A 15,886-nucleotide genomic window follows, 5' to 3' on the forward strand; every position below is an offset into this window, starting at 1 on the left:
TTAATCACAAATAGAAGAGGTTAATTAAGGAAATACTTAAAATAATAGAATTAATTAGGAGAGTTTACAAAGGGAAAATGAAATTGTCAGTGATAAAACAATTGATAATTCAATGTTAAGGCCTTTGGGTATGTCTACTGAATATATCCACTGAGTCTTGCATTTTGACAGCTCGTGGACCCAGTTAGTGCCTCTCTAATGTGGTTGAAGATGTTCAACCACCAAAAACTCCAGCCCAGTTGCATCCATATTGTGTGTGGGTTTAAAATGTAATGAGAAGTTATGGTCCTTAAACCCTATTTTAATATTGTGGATGTGCTCAGCAATCCTAACCCTCAACATCCTTTTTGTGCAGCCTATATAAATCAGGCCACAAGCACATTTAAGAGCATAACCAACATAAGTGCTATTACAGGTGATAAACTGATTTATAACAAAAATGTGATTATTCGCAAAGGTGAAATTATCAAGAGCCCTTATCAAGATCCCTGCAGGCCTTGCAACAATTCCTTTTCACCCTCATAATTTGTCCTTTCGGAATGTTTTTAAGCTATAGGGGATGATGTCCACTGGAAATGGGCAGATAACTATTTCTGTCAGTTTTTTTAAAAAAAGACCTTAGTTTCCAATTTGTCATTCAACCAATACACATTTACATCTAGGAAATTGATCTCATCTTCATGCCAATTGGAGGTCAACCTGATGTTATTCTCATCTATAAAACGTTTATAAAAAATTAAAAAATTAACTCTGGTCGCCGTTCTTTAAAAATCACTTTGTCTTCCCATTCAGCAATAAATAAATTTGCAATGCTGGGCGCAAATTTCGCGCCCATCGCTGCCCCCCTTTTTTGCGAGTAAAATGTATCGTTATACCAAAAGTCAAGGGCATCATGGGCGTGGCCTGGACGGAGACCGTGATGGACGCCTAACTGGTGAGCTCCTGCGTTCCGGGGATACTTTACCTGCCCATACGGGAGCCTACCTCCTTTCCCTGCTATGCACAGGTCTACCAGGAGCTCGTCCACCTCCCGCACCCCCAAGGAGTCCAAGACCACACAGGGGAGGCACATCCCGGATATTTTCCAGTCGCAGCGATACCAGACCCACGAGCCTTCTCAGGCCCAATCCCCGGCCTCGCCTGACGGACCCTCGCCTGCCCACATGCCTGGAACATCCATACCTGGCTCTGGGGGAGCCCAACCTCCAAGCCTCCTTGACCTGGAAATAGTCGCTCAGGACATTAAATGCACGGTGACTGCAGCAATCGCGGACCTTAAGGCGGACCTGTTGGCAGTTGCCCACCGCATGGACAGTGTGGAGCAGACCACCCAGACCCACGCAGCGGCCATTCGCCAAGTGCAATCCGCATATGATTCCCAGCTTTCTCAGGTCTTCGAGCTGCATAGACACGTCGAGGACCTGGACAACCGCGGACGGCAGCACAACATACGGGTCCGGGGTGTCCCCGAAACCATCGAGCCGGACGCCATTCAACCGACCCTGTGCGCCATATTCAATGACCTCATGGAGCGCCCTGCGGACTCCCCCATTGACATGGAAAGGGCTCATCGCGCCCTCCGCCCCCCACCCAGGGACTCCGAGCCACCCAGGGACATCATCTGTGCTATTGTCAACTTTCCTTTGAAGGAAGAAATTCTTCGAAAGGCGCGCATGAAGGGCCGTATTATGTTTAATGGGGCAGACGTGAAACTCTTTCAGGATCTCTCACAGATCACTCTCCAGAACAGGAAGGCGCTCCGTCCGCTGCTAGAGGCCCTACGCTCCAGGAATATCCAATACCGCTGGAGGTTCCCTTTTGGCCTATCTGCTTCCGCCAGAGGGCGCTCTGCCCTTCTCCGCACCCCAGAGGACCTTCCAGCCTTTTGCGACCAACTTGACCTGCCACTTATCGAGCTCCCGGACTGGTATACGACCTTTTTTCCGACGGAACCCTGGCGTCCTGTGTCTCTTAATCCATCACCGAAAGCCGCACGTCAACGTTCTCGACATCGGCATCCTGATCCAAGGTCTCCTAACGATCGTCCGTTGCGCTGTGAACTGCGCCAATGAAGCCCCTCACCCCCGTTAGCACGAGGCAGGGCCCCGGAGGACTGTTGCTGTTGGAGTCCCGCTCTGAGTGAGTACCCTGCCCCGCTTCCCCCCTGCCCCCCCCAGACTTCTTTGCCCACCTTGCCTCCTTTCCTTCCCCATGCTACCTCAACCGCTTACCTTTTGCAACCACCCACCACGCTCTGTTGTGATCTTCACGGCCCTCATGTGTTTCCTCGGCCGCCCCTCACCTCACTGTTTCGGCACTCCTCACCCCCGGAGTGAGGGTCTCTCACTCTGATAAGACTCCCTCTAGCCCTGCTATCGTCTGGACATGGACTCTCCCAGCCTGAAATCCACCGATTTTCCTTTGTGGAATACCCTCGCACTCCGGGAGGACACCTATGTTTGTGAGACTCTTTTTTTTCTTTTTTTTACTCCACTGCTGCCCCACACCCGTCTCCTCAATTTATCTACCGTATTTGCTTCTAACCCCCGGTGACTGTTACCCTCCCTGTTCCGAATTCCCCACCTGAAGACCCCTTTATCATTTGGATGGGTGAGAGGTCGACACGGACTTATGCTTGCAATGTTCGCTCTTCTTTTATCTGTCACTATTTTTCATTGTCTAGATGTGTGGGGGGAAGAGGGGAGGGAAAGAGAAGATTTTGGGTTTCTTTTTTCTCCTTTTATTTCTTTCTCTCTTTTTGTGCTGATAACCTGCCCCCCGAGGCTGTTCTCTTTTTTGTATTTGCTGCCCTTCCCCTCCTTCCCATTCCCCTCCCTCCCCCTCCCGTCCTCCTTCCCTCCCCTCCCTCCCACCTCTCCCCCCCCTCCCTCCCAATTTCCCCCCCTCCAACCTTCCCCTCCCCCAACCCTAACCCCCTTCCCCCCCATCCTCCCCCCTCCCCTCCCCCCCTCCGCCCCCCCCTAATCCCCCTCCCAAGAGGGGAGGGTACTCGACCGAGACTTCTCTCAGGCCTTCCAGTCTTCGGCCAACTTACTGATGTTGATACTGTTTCTTCTTTATATGTTAAGTTGCTATGTTATTTGTGCACTTTTGCTCCATTATGCAGGATCTGTGACCCGTTGCTTGTCCTTTCACCTCCAGTCGCGGCTCTATAATGTCTCATTGTTTACTGTCTAGCTGTCATGACCTAACAATATGCCTTTCTTCCTTTTTCTCCAGATCCCCTTTATTATTGGTAGGCTCCCTTATACGCCTGGCCCCTCCCCCCCCAAAAAAGGGGCGGAGTCCCTCATATACTCACCTAGATCCCCTGGTTCACAGATGTCATGTATCTCTCGTCTATCCCACTGTTCCCACACAGCAGTCTCTCTGAGACTAGGCTGACACACCAGATTTCTCCACCCATCCCTCTAGGTAGACAGCTGGCCTAGTACTACCTCTGGTCTTTTCTTTGTCCCCCGATCCCCTGCCCTTCCCTTACCCAACCTTCCCTACTTCCTTGTCTTTTTCCTTCTCTGCTGCCCCGCCCCTTTCTCTTCTTCCCTTGCTCCCGGGGTTGTGGCCCCCTGCCTCACATCCCCCTCTATAGGCTTTTACACCGGTATTCCCGGTACAAACTTTTTCCGCCTGCCCAATCCCTTATGATGCAACCTACGTCCTCGACTAGCGCTCCCCTGCAACTGAAGTGTGTCTCCCTTAACGTGAAGGGACTCAACTTGCCAGAAAAAAGATCTCAAGTACTATCCTCATTGACCAAGTTCAAAGCACACTTTATTTTCCTGCAGGAGACGCACTTTCGTTCTGATGCTATCCCTAAACTCTCGAACCATATCTATAAGACGGCCTTCCATGCCACCAATCCTGCAGCAAAAACGAAGGGTGTGTCCATCCTTGTCTCCAGGCACGCTAACTTTCATCTTACCGACTCCCTGATAGACCCGGAGGGCAGGTATGTCTTTCTTAAGGGCACTTACGCTTCTACACCGATTACGTTGGCCAACATTTACTGCCCTAACGAACATCAGATAACCTTTTTCCGCACGACCTGCGCCCTCTTGTCCTCCTTCCAGAGCGGACTGCTTCTTCTAGCCGGAGACTTCAATGTCCCTCTGAATCCTCTACTTGATACGTCCACTGGGACGTCCTCACTGACTTACAAAGCCTTTCGCCAGATTAAATCGCAGCTCCAAGCTCTATCACTTCACGATGCCTGGCGTACTCTCCCCCCCCCCTCCAAGGACTATACCTTCTACTCGGCCCCCCACCAAAAATATTCCAGAATAGATTTTTTCTCCTTGTCCCAGAGAGATCTCCCTCTCCTTCAGCACTCATCCATTGAGCCCATGTTCCTCTCTGACCATCACCCTATCACCATCACACTTTCCTTCCCCGATTCCTGTCCCAAAACTAAAATTTGGCGCTTTAACCCATCCTTGCTCAACAACTCCCTCGCCCTAGAGCGTATTCGCTCGAGTATCCGACTGTTCTTCCAGGAGAACTCGGGGTCTGTTGCTTCCCCGGTTTCTCTCTGGGAGGCCCACAAGTGCGTGATTAGGGGGGAGCTGATGGCTCTATCCTCCCAAGCCAAAAAACTACACCAGGAGTGCGTGTCTTCCCTTCTGACAAGGCTGAAGATGTTGGAAACGTCTCACAAACTATCTCAGGCCCAGGCTACCCTCCAAGAGCTGATACACACCCGTACTTTGCTCACAGATGAGCTGGGCAAACGTACTAAAAGGCGTTATGTCCTAGGCCAAAGGGTCTTCTACGAGCACGGCAACAAGTGTGGCCGCCTCCTGGCTCGTTCGGTTCAATCAGCTAAATTATCTCCCACTGTTCATAACCTGCGGCATCCCTCAGGATCCTTACTTACCAAAAACGAAGATATTGCGAAGGAATTCGAAAAATTTTATACCAAACTTTACAACCTCCAGCCTCCTCCCCATTCCCAGACCGCACAAGCAGCCCGGGATGCTCTCATCGCGGACTTTCTTTCATCACACAGCCCCAGGCCCATCTCTCCCCTGTGTGCTCAATCCCTGGAGGCACGGTTCTCCCCCCTTGAACTAGAGACCGCGTTGAAGCAGATGAAGGTCGGCAAAAGCCCGGGACCGGATGGTTTTTCCCTCCAATACTACAAGTCCTTCCTGGACACCCTCTCTCCTCACCTCCTACTCACTTTCAATGCCCTCGCGGACCCCCAGGTGCAATCAGACCAGATGCTAAAGGCCCACATAGCCGTAATACCCAAGGAGGGCAAGGATTCCCTCCTGGCAGCAAACTATAGGCCAATTTCACTGTTGAATGTCGATATTAAAATTTATGCCAAAATCTTAGCCAACAGATTGCTTCCCTTGATCCCTAGTCTAATTCCCAATGACCAGGTGGGCTTTGTCCCGGGCAGGGAGGCCCGGGACAACACCATCCGCGCCTTGAACCTTCACCATTGGCTCACTTCTTCCAAAACTCCTGGCTTTCTTCTCTCCCTAGACGCCGAGAAGGCGTTAAATAGAGTGGCCTGGGACTACATGCGCGCAGTCTTAGCTGCGGTGGGCCTAGGTGACCGCATGCTAGCCTCTATAATGGCCTTGTATGCTGGCCCTACTGCGGCGGTGAGAGTCAACGGCCACCTATCGGACGCCTTCCCTATTAGCAACGGCACTCGTCAGGGCTGCCCCCTCTCCCCACTGATATACATCCTCACTCTGGAGCCCCTCTTGAATAAACTTAGAACGAACCCGGACATCAGGGGGATCTTGATGAAGGAGAGGGAGCTCAAAGTTTCGGCCTTTGCAGACGACATCTTGCTCTCTCTGACCGCGCCACGCATTTCTCTCCCATCACTACTTCAAGACTTGGAGGTTTTTGGTAAGATTTCCAACCTTAAGATCAACTACTCCAAGTCCCAAGCCCTAAATGTCACCCTGCCCCCCCAGGAAGTGTCCCAATGCCAGGCAGTGTTTCCCTTTCATTGGGAACGCACCGATATCTCGTACCTGGGCATCAAAATCCCTCACCACCTCTCTGACCTCTATTCCCTTAACTTCCACGCGGCTCTGGCCCACACCCAAACCTATCTTAAAGACTGGAACCACCTTAACGTGTCTTGGTTCGGACGAGCGGCCTTACTTAAAATGATCGTCTTGCCTCGCTTCTTATATCTGATCCAGACCATCCCTATGGCCTTGCCCTGCAGTTTCTTTTCCTCCTATCGGAAGGTCTGCTCGTCCTTTTTGTGGAGAGACTCCCCCCCGAGGATCAAGTATTCCAGACTCACGCTGCCCAAATCTAAAGGGGGGATTGCCCTCCCGGACCTATACAAGTACTACGTCGCCTGCCACCTTACTAGGATAGCGGACTGGAATATCCACTCTCTGGACAAATTGTGGGTGTCTCTAGAAAACGCCTTCTCTCCTGTTCCCATTCATCTCCTCCCCTGGTTACTCCCTAAACAATGGCCCCATTCTCTTGCCGCGCACCCATTTAACCACACCTCCTTAAAGCTATGCAGAAAAACTTCCGCCTCCGTTCCTATTGCGCCGTCCCCAGGCCCCTTAACCACACTGCGATCCAATCCTGACTTTCCTCCTGGAAATTCACCCACCTTTCTTCGACAGGACTGGCCCTTTGAGGATGTCCTGGCCCTCCACTTTTTCCCGGGGGGTAAAATCGCCTCCTTAGACACTCTTCGTAGCCTCCCGAACGCTTCTTCCTTCTCGTTTTGGACGTATCGTCAGGTTCGCCATTTCCTCTCTACCAGGGCCCCCTTGGAGGACTGGATAAGACCACTCACCCCATTTGAAGACTTATGCAACCGTAAGACGCCCCAAAAACACCTCGTCTCCCTCCTATATGCCCTCATCTCGGACCCGGGTGTCCTGACCCTTTCCCCTTCGCAATCCTCCTGGCACAGGGATCTGCTGACTCCTCTAACACCGACGGAATGGACTAGAGTCCATGAATACGCTCACGGCGGTTCGCTGAATGTTGCCATCCAGGAGAACGGTTACAAAATTCTAACCAGATGGTATAGAACCCCTTCCCGCCTTCATAAATTCTCCCCTACTACTCCGAATGTCTGTTGGAGATGCAACGCTGATGTTGGGACAATGCTCCATATTTGGTGGGCGTGTCCGAACATCCAACCCTTCTGGAGGGAAGTCCACAGACTCATTCTAGCCGTTACCACTTTCGATCTTGATTACACTCCGGCACAATTTCTCCTCCATCACACCTCCCTCTCTCGGAGAGCCTATTTTAAATCCCTGGCCATGCATATGGTTAACGCTGCAAGGTTGTGTGTTCCCAGGCATTGGCGGACCGCCCGTGCCCCTTCTTTGTCCGATTGGTTCACGACCATTTCCAGGATTGCTGGCATGGAAGAGTTGATCCACATCTCCCAAGAGAGATTCGAGAAATACTCCTATACGTGGGCCTGCTGGTCTCACTTCACTACTACCCCTGAGTTTAAACAACACATTCCTCCTGATTGAAGGCTACCCCTCACTTGGATCCCTGCCACTTGTCCACTATTCCCCCTGGGCCCCTGGGGCGGGGGGCCACATCCCCTCCTTCTCTCCTTTTCTTCTCCCTCGCCCCCCCTCCTTTCCCCCATCTTTCCCTCTCCTCTTTTTGCTTTCCCTCTCCCCTCTCTCCCCCCTTCTTTCTCCCTTCCATCCTTGCCCCCTCTCCCCCCTCCTCTCCTTACCCCATTACCTCTCCCCCGCTGGCACGTCTACTGCCCGGTTTCTGATGCCTAGTTTTGCCCTAGCCTTATGCCCGGTTGTCTACTCTGGGGTATCTCGGGCGGGCGCGGGTAGCCACCCGAGTTGTTCCCCTCCCGCAGCTGTGAAGCCACCATAGTTAGACTCAACGTAGTGCCGATATAGTGATTGGAACAGTCTTTAAGCCTATTCTTTTGCCTGGTACCTTTAGGAGGATCCTGTTGGCTCCTCCTCCACCGTGTTTTTTTTCTTTTGTACGGCTAACCTCATGCTGTGTACCTGTTCATTTGTGATGACCTGTTCCTGTTAATTTTGTATTCTTCAATAAAATCTTTATGGAAAAAAAAAAAAAAAAGTCAAGGGCATTCCTGAGAAAAATCTTTTGATTATGGGGGAGGTCTTCTCCCTGGCTCAAAGCCCAATTTAATGCAAGAAGGGCATCGTTATGTTGTATTATAGAGTACAAAGACGAAACGTCTGCTGTAATCAAAAGTACATGTTGTTTTCCTGTCAGGTCCACATTTTGTAAACATTTCAAAAAGTTTTTTGTGTCCCTCAAATATGAATAATCGAGCATTCACAAAAATGGATTCAAATACTGACCCATTGTTGATGAGACAGAATTGATACTATTGACAATATGTCTTGCTGGTGGATTTGTGGGATCTTTATGGACTTTCGGTAAAGTGTACAGTGTGGGGATAGGGCTGCTAGAGGGCAACAAATATTTCCTTTCCTTGCTTGATAAAACCCCAGTATTTGATCCCATATCAACCAAAATCTCCAATTGGTCCATAATTTGTTCATGATAGAATTCCTTTGAGAGTATTACTACTCCTCCCCCTTTGTCAGCTGGCCTTATAATAATATCTTTCCATTTTTCCAACATGTTGATGCCATCACTTATATGCTGGGATTGACTGGGATTGAGTCTCATGACTCCTGATATTCCCATAAAGGTTGAAACCTATTGTGTGGTGGGGATCTTATAGGGTTCTGGTTGATGATATCCCCTTTGGTTGTTCCTCCCCCTTATCCCTCTAGTTTTTCCCTTTCTGTTTAATGGGGGTAGAGAAATGAGCAGGAGAATCGATTTGCATGATCTCCTCATTATATTCATTATCATATACCTGCGGAGTATTAGACAACGGAATAGGGATAGAGTTCCTTAGTGATTGTGTGGATGTTCATTAGCGCTGCTTATTAGCACAAGTTTATTTATTGTTTATTAGCACTTCTTTACTGTTTATCACCTCATAGGGAGTTGGAGTGAGCAGCAAGGGTGTCACTATATATAATTCTTGGGATTTGTGGAGCAGTATACACATAATACCTGCTCTGTTCTTGTGTGCTGTGTGAAGGAGTGTATTTCATTTTCCTCCAAAAAAGCTCTCACTGAGCTCTGCAGAGTGGGGCTCCAGCTCTCCATCACCTGCTTTCTGAAAGCACAGACAAGCTGTATAAATTCTGCACATTGAACAACTGTAGAAAGGAGGAGGCTGCAGACAAACAGGTACAACTTATGTTGGAGGATTTATCTTTGTGTATCATCTTAGGCCAGTCACATCACCGGGTATATAGGAGGGTTTACAACTAATTTTACAAAAAAAAAAGATACATTGAAAAAAAATCTAAAATTCTAAAACTCCCCCCAGTATTCAATGGGAATCTGACCTCCAACATGTTTTTTTTTATGACAACCAATGGTTGCTGGTAATACGATACTCCCAGAGTGTCACCAATTGCATCAATCATTGGGAACTACCTCAAAAAATAATCTCCTGCCAGTATCTATCTCCGCACCACCCAGCTAAATTCTCATCTAATAACGCTTTCCTTTTCTGGAGGTCATGTGGACATACTGGTACCATCATCCATATTTTTTGGACATGCAAAGGCCTAACCAGTTACTGGAAAAAAAAAATTCAGCTTATATCTCAAACTACTAGGGTGCCTACTAGGCCCAAACCTGCACTAGTCCTATTACTGCATATGTAGGTATTGAGTGCTTTCACAAAGCCCTATGTGTCTTGGCAGGGCCGTCTTTAAGGCAGGGAAAAAGGGCAGCTGCCCTGGGCCCTGTCTTTGTTGTGGGACCCAAAGAGGACGATCAAGGGCTTAACTGTGTTCCCTGACTGTGTGTTCTAACTGTAGGGGGAGGGGACTGACTAGAGGAGATGACAGATCGTGGTTACTAGCTATTAGGAACTCACAATCTGCATCTCCTCACAGAACAGGGAATTGTGTGTTTAAACACACATGTCCCTGTCCTGTCTCGTGCCCTCGATCAAACGGTCATTGCAACTGCCGGTCATGAGGATCAGCACCCCTGCAGTGCAAACCGCTTAAAGGAGCTGACATATAGCTACGACGGCTCTCGGTAATATGCTGGCCTGCCGTAATATATTGATGTCGGCTGGTCGGCAAGTGGTTAATCAAAACGTTATTGAAGATAATGGGAGCAGAATCTTTACAATAAATTCTGACCATTTTCAAGGCTAATAAGCAAGGAATTGTCAAAGGACACGGAAGCACAAAAAAACCCACAAAAAAAATTTTGAAATAAAATTGGCAGCATCAGCTCTTTTAAAAATGCTTTAAGTAAAACAATAACAAACACAGTTGGAGAATGCCCTAAACTTACCTATGAAGTGGCATATGTTGTACTAAATGCACTACAGCAAAAGTAGCATTTACAATAAATAAACAAAAAATTACAAAAATAAAAAAAGAGAGAAAAATTACCATTCAAATTTGTGTAAATTACATTGTTTGATGTGGACAAGGGTCCCTTGTTCATAACTATGTCTTGGTGGTCTTATTAGAATCTGAAAACAACCTTTAATAATAAAAAGGGCCCCAGATACAAGGCCCACATTTTACATGAATCAGTATGGGGTATATAGTACACTACCCAACTCCAAAATAAATCCCCCCAAAAAAATGAAAACAGTAAATAAACACACCCCACACACACACAACCAGTCTTCATTCTCGTCAATCATGATGAACAATATCCACTGATTCAATAAGAGAGAGAAAAAAAAACATTCCTACCCACCTACAAGTCTGCTCTAGCCTGCTACTTCTCACTACTTCTCACTCCTGACTGATCTCAGTGAATAGTCTTGAACCTTAGGATTTTAGGGACCATCAAATGGGATATAGCATACATGTATTTAAAAACCATGCTTAGGGGATACATTAAACCTGCATGTGAAGAAACATACCTGTAGGAAGCACCCTAGCAAAAAAAAAAAACAACTGTTGCAGCTAAATAGCTCTGATCCCCAGCTAGCTTCTGAGAAACATCATTGACCACATATGGTCATGACTAGGGATGAGCCGAACACCCCCCGGTTTGGTTCGGACCAGAACTTTTGAACGGACCGAAAATTCGTACAAACTTTAAAACCCCATTGAAGTCTATGAGACTCGAACGTTCGAAATTAAAAGTGCTAATTTTAATGAATAATATACAAGATACTGTCCTAAAAAGGGTTTGGGGACCTGGCTCCTGCCCCAGGGGACACGGGGCAATGTCTAAAATGTTTTTAAAAATGTCAGTTTTGGCGGGAGCACTGATTTTTTTTTATTTAAAACATTTTATTGAGTTTTGAGAAACAGAACAGAAATTTATTTTTTGCGGACGCAGCCGCCAGATGTAGTGAATAACAAAAACGTTCCTAAGGTCAGAAACATTCAGGTAGGAAAATGACAATCAAGGCACATAAATTAGGTTAAGTAGTATAATTTACAGTTACAGTTATCTAGTAACATAAATATTTTATTTGGCAAGGATAACATTTGTACTTATTTCCATATTTATAACCCATATCAGAGTGTATAGGGTGCCGTAAGTTATGTGTCAACAAGGGATTCATTCTGAATAATCCTATATTCTGTTACTAACAGGCATATTGTGTGTGTTTCTATAATCTGGGACGAAGAACAAGAGGCTGTAGAACCTCTTGTACAACCTTATTGACGCCGAGTTATAGTCCTACAGCCTGTCGGCAGTATATGGATTAGGTAGTTCTTGAGTGGGTTTTGTGAGACCCACCATGGTGGAGAATAAGCCATGACTTCTACACCTAAGGGCTATTAAGTGAAGATTCGGGACCCTGGTATTCCACTCCCCCTCCCTCTCACCCCAACTGGGATCTGACTGTGAGAGGGGAGGGGAGCCCAAAAAAAAAAAAAAAAAAAAAGAAATAATTTTTACCTCGTCCCATTGTTAGTGAATAATGACAGCCCAATCGTCAACTGGAGATTGTAACATGTAAGGTTTGAAAGTAACTATGTCAGTGAGGTTTAGAGACAGTAAGAGGGTTAACTATAGTTGCTACTAATTGTTAAGTATGGGGGGGGGTAAAGGAGGTAGGATAAAGGGAATATAAGATAGTGAGGTATAGATGTCTAATATGCATATCCTGAGGTATGTACGTATGAGGGGAACACCCCCCAGGTCAAGCTATTAGGTACATAGAAGTTTTTTGTATTCCTCTGATTGTTGAAACTGCAGCCAGCAGGCCCAAGTATTTTGGAATTTATGTGAGGTTTCTTTGGCTTGATGTATTAGGGCTTCCATCTTGGCAATTCTGGATACCCTCTGCAACCAGACTGTGACGCTAGGAGGGGTGGTTGATTTCCAGTGTGTAGGGATGCAAAGTTTTGCTGCGTTAATCAAATGGTGCATAAGGGACTTCCTGTATTGCTTTTGGGGTAAAGAGGTGTGGTGAAGCAAGAATTGAGCTGGAGTAAATGTAGGCGTGTATGTCGTGATTTTCGCAATGAGACGGTGAACTGCAACCCAAAAGGGTTGGATTCGGTCGCACTCCCACCAGATGTGCAAGAGAGTTCCCCTGGCTCCCTCACACCTCCAACAAGTGGGTGGGACCTGGGGATAACATTTGTGTAGCCGATCGGGAGTTCTGTACCAACGCGAGTATATTTTGTAACCGTTTTCTTGTATCGACACGTTTAAGGAGCCTTTGTGTATATTAAGCCAAATATTATCCCAATCCTCTTGAGTCAGCGTCATGTTTAGGTCATGTTCCCATCTCTGGACGTAAGGGTTTTCCGATTTAGATGGCGTTGGGGATAGCATGTTGTACATTTGGGAGATAAGGTGTTTAACAGGGTCCCTGTTATGCACAAGGTTTCAAATGGGGTGAGAGCTCTACTCCATTGTTGTGATGTGGACGTCTGAAGTAAAAAGTGGCGAATTTGAAGGAATTGAAAAAACGATAAATCCCATTCGGGGAAACGGGATGTGAGGGTGGAGAAAGGGATTAATTCCCCCTTGTCGAAAAAAGCTTCCGCCTTTCTTGCGGTAAATGCCTTATCGAGAATAGTTGGACAGTTAAGCAAGCCCGGAGGAAAATCTGGATTTCCATCCAGCGGGGTCATTGGGCCAGGAGTTTGAGCTATGTGTGACCTCTGGCAGATGCGACTAAAAGTGTGTATGGTTGGGCCTATTAGGGGGTGTTTTAATGTGTCTGGTAACGAGGAGCGAAAGTTGATCCAGGGTAGGTGGTGTATTGGGATTGATGAAAAAGCACTCTCCAGTCTCACCCAAGCTTTAATGTCAGCATGTACGTGCCAGTCAACTATTCTGGACAAGAGGCAAGCCCAATGATACTTCTGTACATCTGGTAGTCCTATTCCCCCTTGCCCAATGGGTTTTACTAAGGTGTCCCATTTGATGCGGGGAGGCTTGTCTGCCCATAAGAATTTTAAGCAAATACTTTTGTACGCGGAAAAAAACGTTAGAGGAAGTTTAATAGGGATTGTCTGTAAAAGGTATAAGAGTCTGGGAAGGGCGTTCATTTTCAGGATCGCCGCTCTACCAAACCAGGAAAAGGATTTTTTATGCCAAAGTTCGAGGTCCTGTCTGAGGGTATTAAGAAGTGGTAAAAAGTTTCTGGGGTATAAGTCTCCAAACTTGGTCGGAAGCTGTATACCCAGATATGTGATGGAATGCGATTCCCAACTAAAAGGAAAATTGGCTTTACATAACCGTACAACATCTTCAGGTAAAGTGATATTGAGGGCTTTAGATTTACCAAAGTTAATTTGGAGATTGGAAATTTCCTTGAACAGGGCAAAGTCTTGTAACAGATTGGGAATTGTGGTGATCGGATCAGTGAGGAACAGGAGTACGTCATCGGCGAAAGCCGCTACTTTGTGTTGAATATCCTTAACCTGCACCCCTTTGACAGATGGATTTTCCCTGATTCTTTGGAGCATTGGTTCCATGGTGAGAACAAAAAGTATGGGGGAGAGAGGACAACCCTGTCTGGTTCCGTTGGACAGGGAGAAGGCATCCGACAGGTGGCCGTTAATTTTGATTTTAGCCGACGGGGACGAATAAAGTGCTGTGATATATGCTAGGACATGTTCTCCAAATCCCATCGATCATAAGGCTGCTAGCATGTAATCCCAAGCCACTCTGTCGAATGCCCTCTCCGCGTCCAGGGAAAGAAAAAAGCCAGGGGTGTTGTGGGTTGTCATCCAGTAATGCATATTGATAGCTTTTAGGGTGTTGTCGCGAGCCTCGCGATTTGGGATAAATCCAACTTGGTCTAGTGAGATTAAAGAGGGTAAAAGGGGAAGAATTCGGTTCGCCAAAATTTTTGCATAAAGTTTTATGTCCACGTTGATTAAGGAGATGGGTCTGTAATTGGGGACTAGGGCTGTGTCTCTACCAGGTTTGGGAATGACTGATATATGGGCCTCAAGGATGTCAGAGTGTTTTGTGGAATCAGAAGGCAATGTATTGAAAAATGTAAGTAAGAACGGGTGCAAGGTTTCTGCAAACATTTTATAATACCCGGTAGATAATCCGTCTGGACCCGGGCTTTTGCCTGTTTTCAATTGCTTAAGGGCCATCATCATCTCCTCTCCTGTAAATGGAGAATCTAAGCTTGCTGCCGTTTCAGGGGAGATGGGTTGTGGGCTGTAGTGTGCCAAAAAATCTATCATTTTCTGTTGTCTCTCTTTCGCGGAGCACTGATTTTAATGATGATTAAAGTGAAAAAAAAAGTGAAATATTCCTTTAAATATTGTGCCTGGGGAGTGTCTATAGTATGCCTGTAAAGTGCCATGTGTTTCTCGTGTTTAGAACAGCCCCTGCACAAAATGACGTTTAACGCAAATAACGTCATTTAAAACTGCTTGCGGTTTTAATGTTATATCTGGTTCCTGCAATATGAATGAAAATCATTGAGAAAAATGGCATGGGTAGCCCCCCCTGCCCATTACCAGCCCCTTTGGGTCTTGTACGGATATTAAGGGGAACCCCGTACCCATATTAAAATAAGGAAATACGTGTGGCCCCCAGGCCCTTTATACTCAGAACAGCAGTATTCAGGCGGGACAAACAAGACAGGGACAATGTAGTTTTGTTGTGTTAAGTAGAATCTGTTTGTAATTTTCAACTGGTACATTTTTAAAGTGTAGCTCCAGTCAAAAAATCTATTTTTAAGCTTTTTGGAAAACATAGGGAAGGGTTATCACCCCTGTATAATTTGTTTTGTCGTCCGTCTTTTTTCATCTCACTTCCTGTTGTCTCCTTCCATTTGCAAGTAGTTTGTAAGTTGGATGTTTGAAAGTAGGGGCCTGCCCTATATGCTCTGCAGAAATGGCGGAACAAGGTGTTGTTTTTGCCACAACATTGTAAGCTCTCAAAGTGACTCTTGGTGGGCACTGGAGCGCCCTGCTATGAACGATTATATCAAGAAATGTAATTACATGCCATTGTTGAACAGTGGTAGAAAAATTGGGCCTTTGGTGGTTGTGGTGGTGGTGCTAGTGCCACAACACTATAGGTCCTCACAGTTACTCTCGGTGGGCACAGGAACGGGCCCTGCTGTGAAATATTATATCAAGAATTGTAATTACATGCCCCTGTTAAACAGGGGCTGGAAAAATGGGCCTTAGGCACTGGTGCTGGTGCCACAACACTGCAACCTCTCCCATATACTCTAGTTGCAGTGCAGGAATGAGCCCTGCTACAAAGCATCGCATCAAAAATTGTAATTAAACACCCCTGTTAAACAAGGGCTGAAAAATTGGGCCTTAGGCACTGGTGCTGGTGCCACGACACTGCAACCTCTCCCATATACTCTAGTTGTGGT

This window comes from Lithobates pipiens, unplaced genomic scaffold, assembly GCF_037356315.1.
Source record: "Lithobates pipiens isolate NorthernLeopardFrog02 unplaced genomic scaffold, aLitPip1_a1.2 Scaffold_8, whole genome shotgun sequence".
Classification (NCBI taxonomy): Eukaryota; Metazoa; Chordata; class Amphibia; order Anura; family Ranidae; genus Lithobates; species Lithobates pipiens.